Source organism: Ostrea edulis, chromosome 7 (genome assembly GCF_947568905.1).
Source record: "Ostrea edulis chromosome 7, xbOstEdul1.1, whole genome shotgun sequence".
In the NCBI taxonomy this organism is placed as follows: domain Eukaryota; kingdom Metazoa; phylum Mollusca; class Bivalvia; order Ostreida; family Ostreidae; genus Ostrea; species Ostrea edulis.
Genome location: NC_079170.1, coordinates 14,701,100 through 14,726,904, shown reverse-complemented (window position 1 = coordinate 14,726,904; position 25,805 = coordinate 14,701,100). Strand labels below are relative to the sequence as shown.

At 35.5% G+C, this 25,805-nt stretch overlaps 1 long non-coding RNA gene across 1 annotated transcript; it reads left to right on the top strand.

Moving 5' to 3' along the window:
• The first annotated feature begins 4,993 nt into the window (after positions 1-4,993).
• Positions 4,994-6,224, top strand: LOC125656906 (uncharacterized). The gene is made up of 2 exons (XR_007363116.2): positions 4,994-5,809; positions 5,906-6,224. It is a non-coding gene; the product is annotated as an uncharacterized LOC125656906 (long non-coding RNA).
• The last annotated feature ends 19,581 nt before the right edge of the window (positions 6,225-25,805 follow it).

Here is a 25,805-nt window from a genome sequence, read left to right as displayed (position 1 = left end):
GCAGCTGAACATTATTATTGTTGATATCGTAATAATGTAAAAGGATTGTTTTTCCGTGTTTCGTGTTTTAATTGTTGTACTACTAGACATAGAAATAAAATATAGAGACACTGTGTCATAGTTGTTGTTTTTTTCCTAAAAGAAATACAAACAAAAAAATGGGTAATGTGGGTAACTGTAAAAACTAAATCATAGTTGATGTTGGTAACTTGAAAAATTGATGTACGTAACTGATGCTACCATTAGACAAGAAAGATCATATAGCTTTGAAATTCGTGTCTTCAGAGATAGCTGAAACTGGTCAATATAACTGAGGAGTTTGCCAATCAACTACTCTTGCGATCAAAATTAATCCCCTTCCCATTATCAAAAATGCCATAGGGGAAACATATCAGGAACAGGCACTTGGTATCGTTTTACGTGGCGGGGAGAGGGGAGGGGGGGGGGGTCCGCGGAGAAGATGACTTCGCAATTCTCTAAAATGCTTTTTAAAAAGGGAAGGGTATCTGAGAGATTGTTCTTCAATACATGTTCGATTCATGACTCGCACAATAAATAGTACGCTATTCCTCCACCCCCATCAATACGAAGGAAAATATGTTTTGGAGGTTTAATGAGTTGCATATTACCCCACCCCCCACCCCTCATAATTATGATTTTTGTCGACCAAAATCATGTTCGAATTTGTATTATTTTTTAATTAATTTTATGTTTTGATTTGCTTGTCAATAATGTTACGCAATTTTACGTAAAGGATATAAGCCAAAAACTGTCCATTCTGTGAGAGAAAGAACTGATCGAGGCCCGTAGGGCCGAGATTAGTTCTTTCTCTCACAGAATGGACGGTTTGAGGCTTATATCCTACTTAAAACATAACATCTTTTGTTTTAAGAATGGACAGGCTCAGGTAACCCAATGGGAATGATAATTATGAATAAAGCTATTTTTTAATAGTCTGACAATATAACCAGTCTTGTGTAGAAGTCTGTTTTTTTGTTCACTTATTGGACAGTGTCAGGTAAGTAATCTTGTACTGCAGGTTTTATATTCACTCACTATATAGTACTGGACCATATCAACATGTCGTCCTCTGATGGGGAGAGCATTTTCACTGCACAATCAAAATTTAAGGATTTTAATGAAAGTACTGCGAATATCATCTTAATGAGTGTTATATTCTGGATATGGAGGGTGAAAAAGTTATGGAGCCAAATTTTTGATCTGAAAAGGATTGTGTATTCAAATATTTGGATGAGGAAATAATTAACGGCAGCCAAAAGAACCTAATACACCCATATCGTGAAAAGAAATTATTCATGAAAGCGAAAATAATAATTCAGAATTAAGAATATGCTAAAAGAAAACATAAAAAAAAGCATTGTGAAGAATTTTCGGAATGTGCCTCTGGATCCAGCAAAATCCAAATACAGCATAGAAACACGTCTTTCAAATTTAAGTTTTGATGCGATATAATAATGACCAATGGAATATTAAAAAATGTTAATCTTAAAGTTGGAGCAGATAATTCTACTAAGGGGGAATATAGTTTTAAGTGCATGATTCAGTGATTTTTCCGATATTTGTGTTGATTCTTACTTGTAGGGAATTGAAAATTAAATTTGTATCTTTTTGACAAATGTATTGTCTTTCTCTTATTTCCAGCCTACCTGTAGACGTCTAATAAGTTATTGGGGTTACCTGGCAGTGCTCCCACTGGACCAGAATTCCCTTTCGCCACTTTTTCGGGGAGTGGTGCGGCACAAATAATCACATGCTTTACAATTATTTCCATCATATTATATATTATTTTATTCATTACACTTATTTTAGCATTTTCAATCAGTTACATTACTTAATCATATCCAGCTACCATACCTAAACATTTCTTTCTGAAATAATAAGAAGTTGATTTGTTTGATAAATTCTATTATGGAAATCAAAATTCAGGTAATAAATCATATAAATATAAAGCTTTATGATGCTACACCCCACAGTGAAAACATTGTGTACATTGGCCGAAATGCAGATGTCACAAAACATCAAGCCCAATTTAGAGTCGTATCTCAACCATTCCCTATCAAATTTCCGTTTTTGTATGGAAGATTTTGCAATTTGGACAGAATCAAATGTTTGAGCAGGTGGGGTTGACTGTAAAGCCAAACATAGATATTTTTTTTAATTTTAGACTGACTAGGGTCAGAAGCTACAAGTTTAGTATCAAAATAGAATGGGGTGCATAGTCTTATGAGATTAGCATTTTTATACTGTTTGTTGCGCACCGAACTTCATAGAAAATTATTTATTAAAATTGCTATGTCCATATGAATGGTGACCGACCGCATTGTTTATGAAATATTCGAACTAAAATCAAACACATTAAAATCTTGTAATCAACGAGTTTGGCCGCAAAAACAAACAATTGATGTATTCATATATACATTATAGACAATAATACGGCCAATTTAATTACCGGTCGGTTCTCTGGTTAAGAATTGACATTAATGTGGAGATGATAACACGATAACGAATAAGACTAAATGTTAAACAATTGACCACAGCAGGGTAAACAGCTGTCCGATGTACTTTATTACATAATCACCGACTTTTTTGCAGCCATAAATTACCTGAGGCTGTGACCAGCTCTGTGTGCACTGGAGCGACGCGAGATTTCCGGTCGCACGCGTTGACTGAATAAACTGATTTTGACTGCATAAACAAACAGGCGATAATGTGTCATTGACAAAGGATTAAAAATACAATTTATTGCAAAAAGGGATTTTCGCCACTTTCAATTTTTTTTCGCCATTTTTGAAAAAAATTCGCCATTGGCGAAAATGGCGAAGCCCAGCTCGAGCACTGTTACCTGGCACTGTCCAATAAGTTGACAATCACTGTCCATTATTTTTAAGAACAGACAGCATCTGTCCATTCTTAAAAATAATGGACAGCAATTGTCAAGTTATTGGACACCTACAGGTAACCTTTTCATTACAAGTGGACTTTCTTCTATATAAAAGCCTAAAAAGACAAAGGATTGCGTAACAAAAATGTTTTAATAAGTCATCTTCTCCGGCTGCTCTCCTTTCTTATATTGAAAAACGATGACACGTGCTGTTATATGGGACTTCACCAAATGATATGAAAGAGATGCCGTTAATTTTATATGTTGAAAAATTCAAAATTCATGTAAGTATTATTGATAATTGTAGACAAAAATTGTGAAATATGTTCACATTACAAAGTCACAAGAAAAGGAGATGGAGAAAAAGGAACAATATTTAAATTTTCTTTCGTATAATCATAGAATTTGTACATACCTGTATCAATTCACTTATTCATATATCAAATAATGTATGCGTTCCATCAAATTAAGACTTGTTATTTTTTCTGGGTGTTTACATACTGCTTACAAAATGTTGATATCTCAATGTTAATGGGAATTTGAGAAATGTAAACAAATTAAGAGTTGAACATAACGAACAGTGATCAATCTCATAACTCCTATAAGCAATACAAAATAGAGAGTTGGGCAAACACGGACACCTGGACACACCAGAGGTGGGATCAGGTGTCTAGGAGGAGTAAACATCGCCTGTCCACCCGCCAAACCCGCTGTGAGCCAATGCCCATATATCTTGATCAGACAAACGGAGATATCCGTAGTCAAAATCAGTGTGCCAAGAACGGCCTAACAATCGGTATGAAACAAGTCAGACAGCATTTGACCCAATGATAGGTTGTATTGACGAACTAGATCGTTATAACGACTACAGAATTTGTGAAATGCTGACTTTAAACGAGGTAAGTGTAATAGACAATACATGTGTATTATCATTTTAATATCGTACTGGTGATTGGGGAAATACTTTTTTAAAATATGGGGGCTTACATTTTCGATGGCCTCGACAATTTGAGCTTTTTATTTTTAGAGCCGTGTCTAGACGAAAGCAATGCCTCTCAGAGAGAGAGAGAGAGAGAGAGAGAGAGAGAGAGAGAGAGAGAGAGAGAGAGAGAGAGAGAGATTATAATTACATGTATAAAAATTGTATCCGTCCCATATTCAAAATTACAAAATCGTTGTAAAACTACATGTACGAACATCGAATACACAGAACAGTCTGTTAAGAATACTAAAAATCTGATTAAGTTAGATTCATGCATCTGTGTACATCGCTGTTCATCCTATGTGGTCGAATCATGTGCACTTTGGTGTAGTACAATATATGGACATTGAAAGTTTTATACATTCAAATTCCTTGATTTACTTAATATCGAATCATTCTTTTTATTTTACTTTAACCATTTACTTATTTCACTTTAACTATTCTTTTTCCTCGATTTTTTTTAAATGGAAAAATCAACTTTGACAAATGAGATAAATGTAACGTGATTTTTCTATTTCTAAAAAGTTAAAAAACAGTCACTTCTTAAATAACCCCGAACTCTATTCTAAATATTGAAAGAGTTAACGATTTTAATGCAAATAAAGTGAAAAAAATTATTCGTATATAACTTCCTTTGTCTGGAATTAAAGATTTTTAAAACAAGATATGTATTTTGATGTGCATTTACTGATACTTACATATGCGTCTGAAAAATATCAAGTTATATTCCAAACTATTTGCTGATATTTTGGCTCCAAACTTCTTTTTAATGCTTGGAGGAAATATAACAATCGGTTTCATTCATATTTTTTTCAAATACATAAAAACTCGTATAAATGAATACATACAGTAATTGTACTTTAAAGTTTACAAATTACGGAGAGTAAAATCTGCAAATGTTTCGCCTCGCCATTTTTCAGCCATAGTGAATTTTTCGTTGCATTTACCAACATCTGCCCCATATACACGGTCCCAGATAGCATGACTACGTTGGCCCAACGTTGGCTAATGGTTGGACCGTTGGCCGATGGTTGGCGTTGGCTAAACAACATTGGCCCAACATCGGACCAATGTCAACATATCACGTTCATACTCTGATGCTGGGGTTAGTCGGGAATACAACATTGGCCCAACATTGGGCCAACGTTGTAATATTGTGACTAATTAATTGCCGGAGTATGTTGTCAACACAATGCTGGCCCAACATTGGGCCAATGTCAACTTATCACTTTCATACTGGTACCGAGGTTAGTTGGGAATACAACATTGGCCCAACATTGGGCCAACATTGTAAGATTGTGATGAAATTCGACTAAAAAATAGATTTTGATATCTATATTTATGACACACGCACACACAAATGCGCATGACTCGCATGTTTTGAAGAAGAGGATGATGAGTTAATTAAAATAAGCTACGTATATATAGAATGTATAATTGATTTGAAATATTTATAATTTTTGTAAAATATATGCATACATAATTGATTTCTTTTTTAGAAAACATATTAAAAAATTAACATACATTCAATTATCATTTGTGCAGGGATGAAAATTAACCTTGCATATCAAAAGAATGAACTCAAAAGAGAAAGGTTTAACACATGCAAAGATTACATAAATGCTCTAAAGTGTTGGATTTAGGAAGCAGATTCTAAGATAAGAGCACATTTACTGACCAAGCAATTAGGACAGAGTTTTTCACAGCTTGAGACTGGCCAGTTTCCATGGTAATCTTGATATCTGATATGTTGGGATGGTCAATCCTGTATCTATTTTACGCGTCCAGCATTCTAGCTAATCTCGGAGTTTTACTGAGGAATAACGTGAAACAAGGCAACTGAAAAAGGAAAGCTCATTCCGGGGAATCGTTTTTATTGTGAATTCAGATTAAAGTAATACGTCCTGGCATACGTATACAGAAATGTAAGTACATTATATATGTATATCTATCTCAAATCAGTTAAATATTTCAGATTGCAAAGCAGAGCCACAGGTTAATACTTTGACTTTTATTGAAAGGAGCTGCTCGAGCAAACCGATTATGTGCAGACGCAACACACAATGAGATAAACAATGTTATCAAAGAGTGGTTCCGGTACGCATGTGACCGTGAAGGAGGTCGAAAAGAAAGAGAGGAAAGAAAAAAAGAAAAAGAGAGAAACCAAAGCTCCCAGAATGCAACAGAGGACAGTGATTCATAATTGTGGAAGAATTAAAGTGTATGCACATGTATCAGACAAAGAGACAAAGTTAACTTGTTTACACTGGAATGCATTTATTGTTTTAATCATATTTTCATTTGACCAGTTGTTAACACAAATTAAATTCATTAGATGTCTTTTATTTTGTTTTGATAATGTGTAGAAGTTGAATAATCCTTATGTCTCTGGTGGAGATTTTTAAAAAAATGGATAGATTTTCTACTGAGCTCTAACAGTGGTCAACCTTATATTGTAATTGAAGGAGGATTATGAGATTAGTTAATTCATCTGCAAATTGGAATCATTTCTAAAATTTGAATACAATATTTTATTGCTTAAATGAAAAAACAAAACAAATAACCAAATGTGTATATGATGTTCGGCAAACATTGGGCCAATTTTATTTCAGTGATTGGTCAATATCATTAGAAAATGTACACAACATTAAGCCAACCTGTGTATGATGTTGGGCCAATGATGGCCCAATATCACACACACTGGGTCAATGTTGATTCAATGTTGGGCTAATATACGAAAAAGGAACACAACACAGGGCTACTTATGACGTTGGGCCAACGTTGGGCCAACGATGGCCCAATGTCACACACATTGGGCCAACGTTGATTCAATGTTGGGCCAATGTCATGAGAAAACTTGCATTACATTGGGCCAACGTTGGCCCAACTCGTTGGGCCAACATTGGGCCGATGAGCAAAATTACATTGGGCCAACGTCATTTGCCAACATTGGCCCAATGTAACTGATTACGTTGGCCCAACGTTGGGCCAATGTTAGCTTGCTATCTGGGGTGCAGGTGATGTACACCAAAACGCCTTTGCGCTTGACTAAGGAGGGGTGTACAATTTGTGGTCAATGTAGACAGATAGAATGCACATTTAGTGGTATTCTCTATTCTCTTTAGAAAAGTGGACAGGCATGGATGTAGACTATACCTGTCCACCTCTCTAAAGAGAATATAGTATTCTCATCCATGCTTGTACATCTTCGTTAACCAAGGCTGGCGCTCCACGGTCTTGAGCGCCACGCTTGGCTTGCGAAGATAATCTATTTACGGAGTACGACAGGGCCGAGTTTCACAAAACTATCTTGATATATGTCATAAGATAGATCGCAAGAATGTCTTAAGATCTGACTTATGACAATCATAAGATACGACAGTACCGTTTCACAAAACTATCTTAACTTCAAGATCTTAGGACGTTGTATTTTATAATCGAAGGATCTGGAACACGAATTTCAAATCACCTAAAAATAAGTAAATTATCAGAAACAAAACAGGAATATTGCCTAAATTGTTTCACTCCACCATGGTCAGTAGTTAAGATGAAACCCTAAGAGGGGCAGATCTATAAAAAAAAATATATATCGGAGGGAGGAGTCCAGTCAATGTTGCAGTATATTTTGTGGGTTATTACTACACTAGTTAGGATGATAGTCCATCTTATCGATAAGAATGAGTTGTGTCCTTTAGTTACCGGGTTCTGATTACGAGGATGATTGATCCCTCAGAAAAAAATAAGATCTATGTTATCTTTTTAGTATTCTGTCCTTGTTTTAGCTTAGGGTCCAATAATAGTTTTGATAGTACTCACGTCTTTAGAAATATGTAACTGCATGCTTAACATCAAATGGTTAAGGTGAGCGTGATTGATTCTAAGCCTTTAATAGATCTCAACATATCGTTACCAAATTGGAGAGGGATGATCTTCACATGTAGAAAATTTGAAGCTACATTTATTTACCAAATATACGAATTCCGAAATATTTTGATATCTAATCATTGTGTTACATATTGACAATAGTAAAAGTCACACATATAACATATTTTAAAAGTCAACAGTTATGGACATCCTTTATCTAGGTGTTCTCATCATTTACGGACATCGTTTTTTACAGTTACTCTTTTTGGTTGTTGGTTGTTGTTTTTTTTATTTATTTATTTATTTGGTTGGGTTTTTTTTTTTTTTTTGTTGTTGTTGTTTTGTATTTTGTTTTTGTTTTGTTGTTGTTGGGTTTTTTTTTTTTGGTTTTGTTTTTGTTTTTTGTTTGTTGTTGTTGATACGATGGCTTTCTTCATTTAGGGATTAGGTTATGAACAGGCTGCTGTGTATTTCCTTCCTATATCTAATACATGTAACACATTAATGGAATTATAAAAAAAACGAGAGAATTACAAAACCAATGATCATAATTTTCAGCTTAGGATAACTGTAGTAACGGACATCACACTGACCCCAATGACATGTTTTCTCTAATATAGTAGAATTATCTGTGTTTGCCATATTTCTCTGCTTATCCGCCACATTAGATGAATATCCTATTGTTATATCTATCAGGGTTTGCATGGTATATAAGGGGACAAATTTTGGTACCCTTCACTTCACATCAGTATTTCCGATTTATCTGAGCGGATAACCTCGATAGGTAACACGTACATCTCCGATAGTAATGTGTATAGGGTATATGTAATTTGTTATATAATGACTCGTGTTTTATAGAAATTCATCGAATTTCACGTAAATAAATTAACGTCCGACCCAAATGGGCCTATATCACTTTGAAACTATATATGTATTATAACAATGTCTTTATATGAGAAAGGAAATGATGATATATTTCTCCTTTATTTTTCCTGTCATATTTTGTAGGAATGGAATATTAATCATGTTGTCTGTCGTGGATAGTCAATAATTACATTTACAAAGAATTATATCATTGTGCTGAGATACTAGTATTCTACTGAAGAAATCTTCTAATATTATATAAAGAATAGAGTAGTAAAAATGTGGCGGATTTAAAGGGGCGCACCCCCCCCCCCCCCCCAATCCAATTATAAGTTAAATCATGGTTTCTTGATTGCTGCAATCATTTTTTCCACTCTGAGAGTAATAAATGACAAGATCTTATATTTATTGTTACTCTTATTGGGATTTGTTTTATTTTATTCCCCAAACCCTTAAAATTTGTCATTTTTATTCATTTCACCTCATTAAAAATGATAGAAAATTTTAAAAATGACCACTTGGGAAACGTATTTTAAGTCCTAAAAAATCGCTAAAATCCAGACACCCTGCACCATTAAATTGCGCCACCTTCATAACTTCAATTCATGGATCCGCCCCTGAAAAAAAAAAAACTTTTCTTCTATTTCGTTTTGGTCACACGGAACACATATTCTGTTCTTCATTGGTTCACATTTACATCTACCAGTTTCGATTCTCAGTGGTAAAACGCTGCGTTTAAACATGGCCATAGCTGAACTCGCATTTTAAGGGAGGTTTAGCTACACGTATAAGAAACAAATGAAATCACTTTTAGAACACCATACAGAGCTCGAATAACGTTTCTGTAGCATGTCATTATGATTATTTCTCAGAATTGGGTAAAATTTAGAAAAATATTAATTAATTCATAAACTTTTTCATTTTGCCATCTGACACAATGAATATGAACTGAAAACAGACTTATTGCTGTAGATTGAAATTTCAAATCGATGTATTCGATAAGATAATAGTATTCATAAATCAGTAAAAAGTGTTATCATTCTTTTATGATGCAATGTAATTATTATACATTAGTGGGAAATCCCAGCATCATATACTGATTTAGATATCAATAATAACAAAGCTGAATGCTTCTCCTTTTTCTAACGTGTCTAAGGAAATTCAAGAAAAGAACCCATCTCTTGCATTTAATCTAAATGTACTTATTAATTTATTTCTGCTCTGACCGTAATCGTTTTTCTAATTTTCTGGGACGATTTGAAAGGGAAATACATAAATTGGAACTCCATTAAGATGGAATGAAATGCAAATAAGTACATGTATAGTATATACATGTATTTTTATCAGTAGTGAATCACTTTTTGCCACCCCCTCCTAAGAAATATCCCAAATCCATTTTTTCTTGCTTGTCGAGAAATGTAATGCAAGTGTGAAACGAACTCCTCCGGCTGTTTCCTCCTCACGTGGCTTTATTCTCCATACGACTGATTGATTATATATTGTTTAACGTCCCTCTCGAGAATTTTTCACTCATATGGAGACGTCACTGAGCTGCAAAATTTAGGCCTATGCTCGGCGCTTACGACCATTGAGCAGGGAGAGATCTTTATCGTGCCACACCTACAATGTACTGTGACACGGGACTTCGGTTTTGCGGTCTCATCCGAAGGACCGCCTCATTTAGTATCCTCTTACGACAAGCTAGGGGTACTGTGGACCTATTCTAACCATGGGAATATCTCCATACGAAGAATTGTTATACTTAGAGTTCCATGCAATTTTATAGACTTTCGGTAATTTATAATTGATTATATTTAAGTTCAAACCCAAACAAATATTTTTAATTCAAATATAAGCACCAATGTCACTCTTGTACACGTGTATGTTTCCGCCAATCCAAAACTTTAAAATACAGTAAATAAATGCTTGAAAGCACTTATACATGTATTAGTGATTCTGTGAAATGACACCGCACATCGAAGTAGGACAGTCTCGCCCCCCCCCCCCTCTCTCTCTCTCTCTCTCTCTCACCAGTTCAACCATTGAATATGTACATGCAAAACGTCGTAAATAATTATCTGATTCCCGAAGAGACAATGAATCTTGAAAGCTTTACAATATTTTTGACTCTACATGTATATTCCTTTTCATAGATCTACATGTTTTTGTGTAATATGTTTGGATTGCATATACAATGCCCGTATTTCTATTCAGATATAGTAATCATCTTTAATTTCGAATTGTGCACACAATATCTCCATAGAAGTGTACAGTGTATATGTACATGCATTGTCAGATTGATGATTTCTAAAAACCCTGACAAGTCGAGCATTCAATACAGAAAAAAATATTCGACTCTTTTATCTCGATACCGTGGTTGACACTTGTGAAGTGTGTCGCAATCTCTATAATACGGAAGCCGATAGGTGCCAGGGTATAAAATCAATATTTATTTATCTGGCGGCCGCCACTTAATTTATATGGCGGCCGTCACTTATTAACTGGCAGCCGCTACATATTATCTGGCGGCCGCCATATATTATCTGGCGGCCGCCACTTAATTTAATTGGCGGCCGCCACTTATTATCTGGCGGTCGCCACATAAATTAAGTGGCAACCGCCAGTTAATTTAACTGGCGACCGCCATATGAATTAAGTGGCGGCCGCCAGATAAATTATAACTGGCGGCCGCCACTCAATTTAATCATTTATATGGCTATCGCCAATTATTCAACTCATCTCTCTTTCTCTATCTCTCTCTCAAAATGAAAGGAATGCAATCCCTCCCCAATGCTTAGTAATATGTATTTGATATATATATATACAATTAAGAGTATTAAATTATTGTTTTTCGATTGTACTGTTAAATACGTACAATCACGGGGCTGACCCTCTATCTTTTTTTTTTTTTTTTTGGACAACGTTCAAATTCTGTTATTTTCACATGCAAAGTAAGTTATTCTAACATGTGAAATAATATTAATTGGCGGATTGGCCCCCACCCCACTCTTTTGGTGGTAGTAATGAATGGTAAAAATGTAAAAATGAATTAACTGATCAATTGAAGGATGAACGGAGCCCCCTCCCTCCAATTTAGGAGTACGAAGTTTAGACAAGAGACATTTTAGGTTCCTTTTCTGCTTGTCAACAATTTCTCCTCCGACTGTGCCTATACACTTTGAAAAACGATGCTGCGTATTTGCGTACTATTCTAAATCTTTCCAAAATAATAACTCAGCGATCCGAATTACATTGTTTTTGCAATTGGGAGCCGCCATATATAAATTAAGTGGCGGCCGCCAGATAAAATAACAGGCGGCCGCCAGTTAATAAGTGGCGGCCGCCAGATAATAAGTGGCGGCCGCCAGTTAAATTAAGTGGCGGCCGCCACATAAATTAAGCGGCGGCCGCCAGTTAAATAAATAGTAATTCTATACCCTGGCACCTATCGGCTTCCGTACTATAATGACAACTTGTTACAAAAGAAGTTGATCATCTTATCAGAATAAAGAGAATCTAACATTTTCGGGAATCATACATCTCGAGTCCGGGTAAAAAGCTGTCTGCATTTTTTTTAATGTCATGTGCAATACTTATGCATATGTGCCTGCATTTTGCAAGAATTGAATATGAAATCTCTCTCTCTCTCTCTCTCTCTCTCTCTCTCTCTCTCTCTCTCTCTCTCTTCTATCAGCAAATTATTTCTCCGCGTTTTTCTCATGTCATTGACATAACTGCAAAGTCTTGCATGCACATATAAGTATGCAAGAAAACAACCTGTTTCGCATTTTAGTCTAAATTATGTAAACTTTCAGAATATTTCACTGATATACATGCATACAATATGTTATTTGTAATTTTGAGCAATGCATGATATTTCAAAACGTGATTTCATTGCTTTTCATTCTCTGTACATTCTTATCAGAGATGTGCACAGGTCGAGTCCAATTAGAAAATCTTGTATAGCAATTAATCGGTTATCTGAAAGAAATATGGCCGATGAGACAAAAATTCGTGTAAGCTTAAAGGAATATGCTGTTTCTGTTAATTTGTCGTCTTTTCGCAAGTGTTTTGTCGATTTATCTGCTTTACGCAAGGCGGGTTGTCATCTTTTCAATATTTTGTGGCAAAAAATCGCTAATTATCGTTCTATTGTCTTTTCGTTTGCTGTCTTTTCACCACAAAATAACGACAAAACGCTAAGCGAACACACAAGAAAATTGTTTGTTAATTTGTGAATTTTGTTTGTCGTCTTTTCGCATGTATTTTGTAGTCTTTTCGACCTTCCGTTTTGTCGTCCTTTGTCTTTTCGTTATTTCGGTGGCTAAAAGTCGCTAATTTTCGTTTCATCGTCTTTTAGTCTCGTCATCTCGAAATCACGATTATACAGGCCCGTACCGAGGGGGGGGGGGGTGCAAACGTACTCCCCTGTGAAAACCATTAAGCACTATTAAAGTCGGCTGTGTAAATCATCAAGCACTATTAAAGTCAAATATTTTCTAAAATCCCTAGCTTTTACTTCCACAGTAAGGAATATCACGAAATAAATTCAATACATATTGCCTATGCGTAAAGAAATACGGTTAACATCGTATCCGGTTTCGGTTTCTTTTTTAAACGAATTGAGTCTTGATCAGTGGTATGTTTTGCAGACATTCTGGGACAAATGCATCATTTCAAAGATCGATTTGATCTAGCTGAGTTTTAGTGTGACTGCAGTTGTAGTACACAGGTAATATCAATAATGCTTTAAAGTATATCTTCAGAAGTACGAGTCGGACTCATCACAATTAAACTGCATACAAAATTTAAAAATAGTAATGCTTTTCGGAAACGTACAAATGTATTGTGTTGTCTGTCATTGCGCTAAAACTGAAGGCTTATTATCAATCAGTGAACATCTGGCATGGCAAATCTAAAAATACCTAGTATGATGCGGGATGCAGCTCATCACAGTTTAGCTGGACATACGTACATATGGAAATCAATAAAACTTTACGACCCAGGGATCAAATGTTGGGACATAGAAATTAAAAAAAAAACTTTCAACCTACCAACTCTTTTTTTTTTTTTTTTTTTGCATATAACCATGATAACTGGAAACGCAATTTTTTTTTTTTGCCTTAAGAACTTCTAGCAGTGCCCTTTATAAATGCTGTCTGTAATTTATGACTAAAATCTTCTTTTATTTTTTGGACTTCTAAGTACTGTGTTGTAGTTTGAAGTTTTGTTCACCTTTCATTACCATTTCTTGAAACAAAGTTTGAATAAAAATGTTAACATGTATACATGTTTTACTTCATATTTTGCATCTTGGCTCTGTGAATGAATTTAAAAAAGAAGTGATCATTGGTACCTGCTAGGGGATATTAAGCAAATAAAAGCAAAACTGAAAGTCCAACTTCATGTAATTAATAAATAACTTTCATTAGACAAGAACACATTATTGACCAGCATTTCCTTACATATGACTAATTTTAGTATGTTTCCCCTTTCATATTTATGAGTATTAAATAAGTAAATAAAAAGCAAAAATTGCATCCAGGATAGAGCATTTTTACCCTTATTTTTCTCTATTTCGCTTCTGCTTCCGGGGGGCTTCGCCCCCCCCCCCCCCCCAGGACCCCCCCCCCCCCCACCGGAAGGTGTTGTAGAAGATGGATCGTCTGAAAATGTTAAACGGTAGGAATCGATGAATAAACAAGTAGTTTACAGACATGGGGCTTCGTGTAAGGTGCTGAAAACGATATACCAGCAAGGACAATGTCTATTAAAGCGACTTATATCACAAAAGTGAGGATGAATAGCGAACTAATCGTAAAATGAGACTTGAAGCGAGAGGTGTCCGAAATCTAGTTAGGTACCTTGTGGTATTATTAAGGAGGGGGACTCGTGTATGAAACAAGTGCCTGTGATTTGTATTAAATATATTTTTTCATTTGCATTGTATCATTTACATGATATTTAATGGAAACACCTTTATCAGACCTGCCCGTGCACAAAGTTGGTACTCCTTTAGGTGTAAACAACATTTGGGACTAATACACGGAGTTTATTATCGGTTATTCATAAAATTGTTTTGCACCATTATGAAGATCCTATGGAATCGTAGCCCTGTCCCGAAAACTTCAGAATAAAAAAAGATCGGATAGGTCCACATTATTGCAGCTAATCCTGACGTAGAAGGGTTTTGAGAATGGGTATTTAATCTGGTATCTAAAGTAATTTAGAAATTGAGAAACCCGAATTTTCAGAGTTAAAAATCCACGAATAAATATCGGATTTACCTATTGTAACAACACTTTACCTCCATTTTAATTTCAATGTTGGGTATATTTTCACTATCAGCTTGTAAATCAAGACATTATGAAAGGGGATCATTTGAGATTTCAGATAACAAAGAACCTAAGACAATTGATAAGAAATCAATAAATGCAAAGAGAGATCTCGGTTTTCCTGGACCCATCCAAAGGACCGTCCCATTTTGTCACCTCTTACGACAAACTGGGGGTACTGAGGACTTATTCTAACCCGAATCCCCACGGGAAAAGAAATGCAAACTGGGCTACGAAGGGTGAATATAGACTCCTCCGACATTGTTGTTTAATTTTGACAATAACCTATTGTTTCATCCAATCCTGATTTATAAAGTGGTTTCGATATTCGTCCTGAATTACACTGTACATAAGGTGTTCGACATAATCTGAAATAGGGGCAAGTTCAAATAAATCCTTATATACTTTCTATATTTTCAGAAATTTATTTCAAAGTTTTAGAATATTATCTATGGTTTACCCTTTATTAAGTGACCTAAAGATCGTTGCCCCTTCCCCTACGATGTACGACTTTGAGATGTTTTGGCAGAACTATTCCCTTTATCTTCTTTACGTTATTCATCTAGTTTACTGTTGGTGATGGGGGGGGGGGTAGCTTGTCAAAAATTAGAGAGTCACATCGAACTGCAGTAGTGACGAAATCTATACTATTCGAAGTTCTTCGCAAATGGTCTAAAACTCTGTGGACCCAAACTCCTGGTAACCGATCACCAAGCTCGAGTATTTTGCAAGATTTACATGTATAGCATTGATCTACACAGTTTCATAAAATCTTACGTTAGAATTAAAAGTATTTGAAGCTTTGAACGTATAGTATACCAAAAAACAATGTCCTCTTCTATATGCTATATATACGCAGCTCAATTCAATCTACTGGTTTTGCCTCTTTGATATTTGTTTGCAATATATATTACAGGTGATAATAACATACACATAAACTGCTTCAAGTACAGTCCCTGCAACGTTATATTTCACCATTTTTCCGTTCTGCGTTCACAAATTGTTCACCGTGCATTCACCGTTCACAAAGCGTTCACTGGGCGTTCACCGATCATTGTCATTCGGAACCCCAAAGTGAAAGGATGGATCTTGATAGCAGGGGGAAAATGAATCAAAGTACTGATAGTATTGAGAATCGCTAGGCTTGGTTTGTAATGGTGGTGTATGGATATACAAGTTATGATAGTACTATTTACATATCAAAACAAAATATTCAATAATTTGCTGAATTGCTAAGTAAAGGAAAGAATAAATAGTGGAAGTTTGGAACATTTTTCTAAACAATTATGAATGCATGCTTTACTAGTATTTAAGATTGGAATCTCCTTATGAAATATTTTTCATTAAGTGGAAAAATGAACATGTTTTATAGTAATTCATATTGATGTTCGACTTAGTTCGATCCTTATTGTAAAAATGAGATATAATGTAGTAATGGGACTGTTAAATTAATGAAATGGCCGCAGTTTGCAGTGATATACATATCAACATATTATGCATAAAACGTTTGCTGGGATAAATTACAAACTCGTTTTTATATGTGAAAAGTGTACCTTTTTATTAAATGATATCTAAGAAGACGAATATTTGTTTTTTCCCTTAACATAATGTTACGACACAATACCACTCAGATAAACATTAAAAACCATTAACCATAAAGAATTTTCATTCCTCTGATGAAATGTTAGAAATATGTCTCATCATGTCATCTCGATCAAATGTAATTGTATTTCTCGACAATCTCTAGAAAGTCCTCAAATGCTTCGAAAACAATTCTAAATCGTTTGATAAATTCTCACATATTTGCCTCATAGTATTCCAATGTTCTGAAATGATTCCGAAGGTATTTTCATTCGCTTGATCAAATCTCAAAAGTATACCTCATTATCTAAATCAAATCTAAGTGTATAATTTCAATATATCTCACATTCTAAAGAAATGTCAAATCGAATAAATCCCACTTAGATGTTTACATAATGTATCTTGGTATTTTTAAAAACTTATTATGATTTTTAGTCTGCTAGTATCACACTTCTTAAAACACGTGAAAGTAAATTTCCTTTTCTGAAACGATTTCTTAATTATGCCTAGAACTTGTATTATATAAATGTATTCAATCCATGGCGCCCTAGGTGAGGACTTAACCCCTTTTCGCATCCACTGTACATTATGAATATTTATATATGATTGATTGATTGAATATTGTTTAACGTCCCTCTCGAGAATATTTCACTCATATGGAGAGGACACTATTGCCGGTGAAGAACTGCAAACTTTCGGCCTATGCTCGGCGCTTATGACCTTGGAGCAGGGAGGGATTTTTATCGTGCCACGCCTCGGTTTTTGCGGTCTCATCCGAAGGACCGCCCATTTAGTCACGTCTTACGACAAGCAAGGGGTACTGGGGACCTATTTTAACCCGGATCCCCACGGGGTAGTTTTGTAAGATAATTGTATCAAATTTGAATATCACATATCGTTATCTCTAAAATAAAAGTTAGGGTCTAAATATATGTGCTTAGTATTATAGCATAACACCAGTAAAATTGCTATACCAGAACACACTTTGAACGCAAGTTTAATACACAACAACGTCCACAGGCCTCGTCACTGTTTTCATTTTCTATATAGATGTTTCTGAACATGAATCGAATATGAACATGAAGATGAAATGAATATGAAACCAGTGCATCCCGATACCGATGCTTAAAAAACATTTTAAAAAAGTTTAATCCCTTGAAATTGTAAATAAATGGATGACATTCCAATTTCTTATTTAGCGATCTGCCTTTCAGATTTTGTTAGCTAATAGATTAGTATGAAATTGCTGATATAAGTCTTATAAATGTTCGTTATCCTAAATCAACGCTGTACAAAAAATCATTTTGTTCTTCGAACTGCCAAACAGGCACAAAGGCAGACATGAATAGGCAGGGTCAGGATTTTTCAGGCGACCTTGACCTAGTGTCACATGGGACGGATGCGCTTGAGAAGACATGGCGTCTCTCCATGATCCGTATTTCTTCAAGGCATTCTCTGAAAATATTTAATATCATCAGCAAAAGACGATTTAAAAAGGAGAAAAATGTGTGTGTGTGGTGAAAAAAGAGAATGGGTGCGTGGTGTGCGAGAGAGATGATGTGCGTGGTGTGTGGAAGAGAGGACGTGTGCGTGTTGAATTAGAGGGAGTATCTGCGTGGTGAGAGAGAGGGGAGGAGGGAGAGGAAATATGTCTGTAAGAAGAGAGAGGATGTGTGTGTGTGTGATAGATAGAGAGATGTGTGTGTATGAGAGATAGATAGAGAGAGGATGTGTGTGTGTGTGATAGATAGAGAGAGGATGTGTGTGTGAGAGATAGATAGATAGAGAGATGTGTGTGTGAGAGAGAGATATGTATATAGAGAGAGGATGTGTGTGTGTGAGAGATAGATAGAGAGAGGATGTGTGTGTATGAGAGATAGAGAGAGAGAGGATGTGTGTGTGTGTGTGATAGATAGAGAGAGGATGTGTGTGTATGAGAGATAGATAGAGAGAGGATGTGTGTGTATGAGAGATAGATAGAGCGAGGATGTGTGTGTGTGTGATAGATAGAGAGATGATGTGTGTGTGTGTGTGAGAGAGATAGATAGATAGAGAGATATGTGTGTAAGAGATATAGATAGAGAGAGGATGTGTGTGTGAGAGATAGATAGAGAGAGGATGTGTGTGTATGAGAGATAGATAGAGAGAGGATGTGTGTGTGCGTGATAGATAGAGAGAGGATGTGTGTGTATGAGAGATAGATAGAGAGAGGATGTGTGTGTATGAGAGATAGATAGAGAGAGGATGTGTGTGTATGAGAGATAGATAGAGAGATGTGTGTATGAGAGATAGATAGAGATAGAATGTGTGTGTGTGTGAGATAGATAGAGAGAGGATGTGTGTGTATGAGAGATAGATAGAGAGATGTGTGTGTATGAGAGATAGATAGAGAGAGGATGTGTGTGTGTGTGATAGATAGAGAGAGGATGTGTGTGTATGAGAGATAGATAGAGAGATGTGTGTGTATGAGAGATAGATAGAGAGAGGATGTGTGTGTGAGATAGATAGAGAGAGGATGTGTGTGTATGAGAGATAGATAGAGAGATGTGTGTGTATGAGAGATAGATAGAGAGAGGATGTGTGTGTGTGAGATAGATAGAGAGAGGATGTGTGTGTATGAGAGATAGATAGAGATATGTGTGTGTATGAGAGATAGATAGAGAGAGGATGTGTGTGTGTGATATATAGATAGAGAGAGGATGTGTGTGTATGAGAGATAGATAGAGAGATGTGTGTGTATGAGAGATAGATAGAGAGAGGATGTGTGAGAGATAGATAGAGAGATGTGTATGTGTGATAGATAGAGAGAGGATGTGTGTGTATGAGAGATAGATAGAGAGATGTGTGTGTATGAAAGATAGATAGAGAGAGGATGTGTGTGTGTGAGATAGATAGAGAGAGGATGTGTGTGTATGAGAGATAGATAGAGAGAGGATGTGTGTGTATGAGAGAGATAGAGAGAAGATGTGTGTGTGTGAGAGATAGATAGAGAGAAGATGTGTGTGTGAGAGAGATAGATAGAGAGAGGATGTGTGTGAGTGAGAGAGAGATAGAGAGAGGATGTGTGTGTGTGTGAGATAGATAGAGAGATGTGTGTGTGAGAGAGAGATAGAGATATGTGTGTGAGAGAGAGATAGAGAGATGTGTGTGTGAGAGATAGAGAGAAGATGTGTGTGAGAGAGAGATATAGATGTGTGTGAGAGATAGATAGAGAGATGTGTGTATGAGAGATAGATAGAGAGAAGATGTGTGTGTGTGAGAGATAGAGAGAGGATGTGTGTGTGTGAGAGAGATAGAGAGAAGATGTGTGTGTGTGAGAGATAGATAGAGAGATGTGTGTGTATGAGAGAGAGATAGAGAGAGGATGTGTGTGTATGAGAGATAGATAGAGAGATGTGTGTGTATGAGAGAGAGATAGAGAGAGGATGTGTGTGTATGAGAGATAGATAGAGAGAGGATGTGTGTGTATGAGAGATAGATAGAGAGAGGATGTGTGTGAGTGTGAGAGAGATAGAAAGATGTGTGTGTGTGAGAGAGAGATAGAGAGAAGATGTGTGTGTGTGTGAGAGAGAGAAGATGTGTGTGTGAGAGATAGAGAGAAGATGTGTGTGTGTGTATGTGAGAGAGAGGATGTGTGAAGAGAGAAACAGAGGATGTGTGCGTGGTGCGAGAAAGAGATAGAGAGAGAGAGAGAGAGAGGTAAAACTTCTTGTTTGGAAAATCGAACACTTTCTCCGTTCTTCCCTTAACTCCATTGTTACACAACTGAATGCATATATAAACATGGAATTCTCATCCTGAACAAAAGAAGGCGAGCTCAAAGACTTACTGGTTTTAAACAACTTTTAGTGCTGTAGAAATCGCATTTTAAAACATATGGTTACACAATGCTAGTATACTTTTTTTTAAGTATCAAACCTGCATATCATCATTATTGAATTTCAAAAAAGGGGATAAGGTGCGGGGGGGGGTGTTCAAAAGGACCATGACTGCCATCAAGGGACAAAAGGATGCTTATTTTTTCTTCCTTCATAAAATTTCACGATCAGACAAAACTGATCTTAATCTAGTCAAAAAGGATGAATGGAAATGACAAATGCAGCGAAATCATATGATTTCTTAAAACACAAACTTGAAACATTGTTTTATGTTCTACATGGTTATATATTTTTAAAGAAAGTTTTCCCAATTTGATATTCTATTTTTTAATGAAATATAACGATATACGACGCAGTGACCAGTCAGTATTCATTTGAACAAAATTTTCAAATTACTCAGAGCACTCAATTACTAGTATTAAATGTCACCAGTCCCTTAATGGATCGGATCATTTTTTTTTTTAAAATATTTTTTTCTTACTTTTGTTCTTGTCTTTTTGAAGGAGGGTGGGTGGGGTGAAAAACTCAATATGTACATGTATGTAGCTGCTCGCTTATGCCTGTGTCAACGCTGGGTTGCAAACATTTCCTTTAAAAGGCAACCAATGATTTGTTTTACATTAGATTAACGGGAATTTAGATTTTTTTTTATCAGGCAAATGCATTAATTTCATCAAAATCAAAATTTCAGGAATCTCTTTACAAGCGGTAAAACATTTCTTCTTAAAATATTCTGCACCATAAATTTATTACGTTTATGTCTCGTTCACACGGATGTGCATTAAAATTTCCGTGTGAAAGCGGTTCAGATTTAATTCGCATTAACTTACGTTACACTTAATACAAATTAAATTCTTCGTGTGAACAAGGCATTAGGTAAATGTTTGTATAAAAGTTAGAAAGCGTTTTCCAAGAATTCAACCCTTATATGATGTACTTATCCCAAAACGGCGTTTTAAATATCTGACCCTATTCTTAGAATCGGACCCGAATACCTGGCGTCATGTAGGCAAGTCAAAATCCGTCCTTTCGATGACGACTGAATTCTCGCCACGTTGTCACTTGCTACATGGTCATTGAGAATTACGTGGTCAGTGCGGATTTAAAGGAGTGCACCCCCCCCCCCCCATAAATTTTCAAATTTAGAGTAAATCGTGGTATCTTGTTTGGAAAAATGCACTAAACGATAAAATAAGCAATCATTTCTTCCACTCCCGGAGAAATAAATGACAAAAATTTTTGATTTTTTTTTTTTTTAGATTACTTTATTAGGAGAACTTATTTTTTTTCCAAAAACCCTTACAATTTGCGTTATTTTACTAATTTCACCTTATTAAAAATGATAGAAAATAGTAAAAATGATTTAAATAGGAGACATATTTCAAGCCCTATAAAATCTGTAAAATTCGGGGGCTTCGCCACTGGGGGTCTCAAGTTGGCCCCAGACCCCCAGCCTCATAAAGTGCATGGCGTCTCCCGTAGCCGCAATTCCTGGATCCTCCCCTGATGGTCTTTGGGAAACAGTTATATACATTATATACATACAGAGTAATTACGGTTAGGTTGGGGGCGCAACTTTATGCTTGATTGATTGTATCTTGTTTAACGTTCCTCTTGGTAATTTTTCACTCATATGGAGACGTCACCAAGACCGGAGAAGGGCTTCAAATTAGGCCTTTGTTCGGCGTTTACAGCCATTGAGCAGTGAGGGTTCTTTGGTGTGTCACATCTACTGTGACACGGGACATCCGTTTTTAAGGTCATCTCCGAGGACCCGTGACATCCACACCTGATGTCGAGCGTTTGGCGGTGGATGTTCTTATTCAGTCTACTCAAACGAACATAAATAATTTATAAAATAAACACAAACATGCAGTTTAGGGTATGAAGTGCTCTGAACGTGCAGTTTACTTATTTCAAAAACACTGATACACATAAACAATTCTTCACACAGTATTCTCTTCCTTTCTACAAAATAAAACAATTTTTAATGATAAATCAAAGTACTCGAGTACGGCAAGGGCGGGTGGGTGGGGCATAAGTTATCTGCACTAAAACGAGCCTTCGAATGGTTTCACAATTCTACTCACTGACGGTGGTCATACAGTTAAAATCCGTGTAATGAGTATTTAAGATGTCACCTGACAAGGTGACAATTAGACTATTATTTCTACACAAGAGACCAAAAACCTCAAATTAAAAATTTTTAAAAGGAGGGGGTGGCTACGCCACTCCGTAAATCCGTCATCATATTTATTTAAGTACATTTGTACTTAGACCACTTCAATATCAGCTGTCGTCTTGATAGAGAATAGAAAATATTTATTCACCAATCAAGGGCCATCAGGGGGCATATGCAAATTAACAATTAAACATTATAACGGCATGATACAATTTACATATGTGTACCATATACACATGTTAAGGGTTTCTACATTGACATAGGTATTGAATTCTCATCACAATACTGATTAGAAATGTGCTGTACAATAAGTGTGTTATATGGGAAGTAAAGTAAAACATAGGACTTATACAGGTGTATTTACAACGATACGCATACTTTGTAATATAAATTAAAATCTTTTAAGAAACAAAAATATGTCAATGCAGAAGCTGAGGGTGGGTGGCTGTAATCTATCGTGTGAATTAACTCAATAGTCAACCACGTATTCAATGAAAACGCGTGAGATTTCTACTCGATGTATGCGATATGGAGACGATAATACTATCTATAAATATCAAACACCCATCTTATATACACAGTGCATTATTATCTATTTTCTGAAGGCCCAAACTACCTGGGATTATTAATCTAATCTACCTGAGATCTGTCTGTAGTAAAGCGACCCGGCACTGATTGAAATAACAGAACTATGTGCATAGGTAGTCTATAATACTGAACTATACTAAAAATTTAACACACAAGGCATATTTTCACTGATATATTGCAAAAACTTTTGTTTATCACTTTTGATTTTTTTTTTTTTTCATTTTTGAAAAAACGCATCAAAATCGGTGCAGAAATAACTGAGTTATCGATTGTATTAAGTGGCTATTTTTAAAAATGCAAATTTAAATACAAACTGCAAAATCACAGCTCGAGCATTATATATATATATATATATATATATATATATATATATATATATATATATATATATATAATATGATATATCATTTGTCATTTACAAATCAATGAAGAGGGGGGGGGGTGAAATGACTGCTTGTCTTCCTGTGGCTTATTCAGAATTCTGAATATTACAAGTAAAGTTTCTCCAAATCAACCTTACAGCCAAAGCGTAAAAATTGTGACGGGATCTACAATATTTTAACAATTCAATAAGTAGGTGGAGTGGGAAGATTATGTGCTACTATTTTAAATTGAAATGATAATTTTAGCTGAGCACTACATAATTTACAGTAGCGGATCTAGTGGGTGGGTTTTATTTAAACGTTATCAACCAAAAATTATCAACATTTGCTCGTTTACGGTCTTCGATTCACCTCCCTTTTTGAGAGAATTTTCTGGATCCGCCACTGATTTGTTATCAAGAAATACAACTCATTCCATGTTCATTTATACCACTAAAGCTCTACAAGAGTTGTCTTACTTTAAGAAGCAGAAGACACTTGCTGTGAAAACGGAAATGTATGCCGAATTCTGAAGAAAAGCTTATATTTAAACTCCCAAGGTAATGCGTATTAATTAGTCCGCGTATTTGTGATACATGCAGTATAATATAAATACGAATTATCTATTCATGTGAATTGAGGTCAGTCCAAGGGTTGGTCATACATGAAATTTAGCGCTATGAAATACGTTTTGATGACAATCACAATTTTGAAAGTTTGGAATATTTAACTCGAAACACTATTATATAGGCCTACATGTTATACTTTCTTTCTTAAAGAGTTAGTGTGTGGTCGAAAGCACAGAAAAAAAACCAGGCCTATTATCATGCAATCGTGGACGAATGATATACAGAATTGGATCATAATCATGTGACTGAGTGTCTGACATATTCAAATTTAATGCATCAATGATAAATATCAAATTCCCAATGACAATAATAAGTTTTAATAAAAAGAACTACAAAGGATTTTCCCCGTAAATAGCTGGAAAGGCCTTTTAGTATAAACTTTAAGTTAAAATTTAATGGAAGTATCATTTATCTGGTGACATCTTCTGTGCAAAAGAGCAAAGATAATCAGTAAATCAACAAAATAATCTTTTGAATTTTTCTGAAAAGCAAAATACTCATTGATTTGAAAATCAGGGGGGAAATACTGTTTGTAGTAAAAAATTATATGGAGCTCGGGGGTGTTGGGGTGTTGGGGGGGGGGGGGGGTGTTAACTCCCTGTAGATCCGCCATTGGTTTGGGTCACAGCTGTCTCTGGGGACAAGAATGAGGTATTTAAAGATGTTCAAAAATCCACAGGAAACAATATGACATTTGATATAAAGGTTCAAGTTGTTTAATATTGTGGCCTCTGTGTTAGAAGTAAGGACTAAGGACTTTAGAAAAATTTAATTTATGCACACCAATGTGACCACCACCCACCCATTAGTTAATAGTATGGGGCAGCCTAGGAGTCTAAAGTTTTATATAGAAGTGTATTTGAAAAGAATGCTTTCAAAATGCATTTAAAATCCACAATGATATATATAATTCTTTATGCTGTAATGCCAACACCCTCATGTAGTGTAGATTCCAGTTTGTAGACACAATGATCTCGGACAGCCGCTACAGAAATACCGACAAACAAAAACTCGTGTGAGCAGTAAGGCCCATCAAGTCTCTGTTGTATATCTCAAGAACCATAAAGATTTTTGGAATATATGCAAGTTAAATTAATATACATGCATCCTCATGAAGTGTACATTCAAGTTTGTTCACACAATGACTACTGAGGTCAGGGTGAGGTCACAAGAAGAGAAAGTGTTTTCTTCCAAAATAAACTTTCTTTATAGGAACCACAAATTTAAATTCATTTTATAAATAAATATATTATGCAAGCATCATCATGTACTTTAATTTGTACACAACACAACTCTTATGTTCAAGATGAGGTCACTAGGGAGGAATACACAGAACTTAGAATTTTGTTTTAAAAGAGATAATGCTGCAACTCAGATGGGCATCCTCATTCACTGTAGATTACAGTTATTTCATGTTAAGATGACCCCTGGGATTAGAATGGAGTCACAAAAGAGTTGTAATGATTACGTATGAATAAAGTAGACATTTTTAATGAAAATCTTTTAAAGGACCAAATCATGATGAATTCTTTTTTTTTTTAATTATATGTACTAGAATCTCCATGTCTTGTAGATTCATAGTTAACATCGCGACCCCTGAGTCCAGGTAGGGGAAGATGCACTATATCCACCTATGGG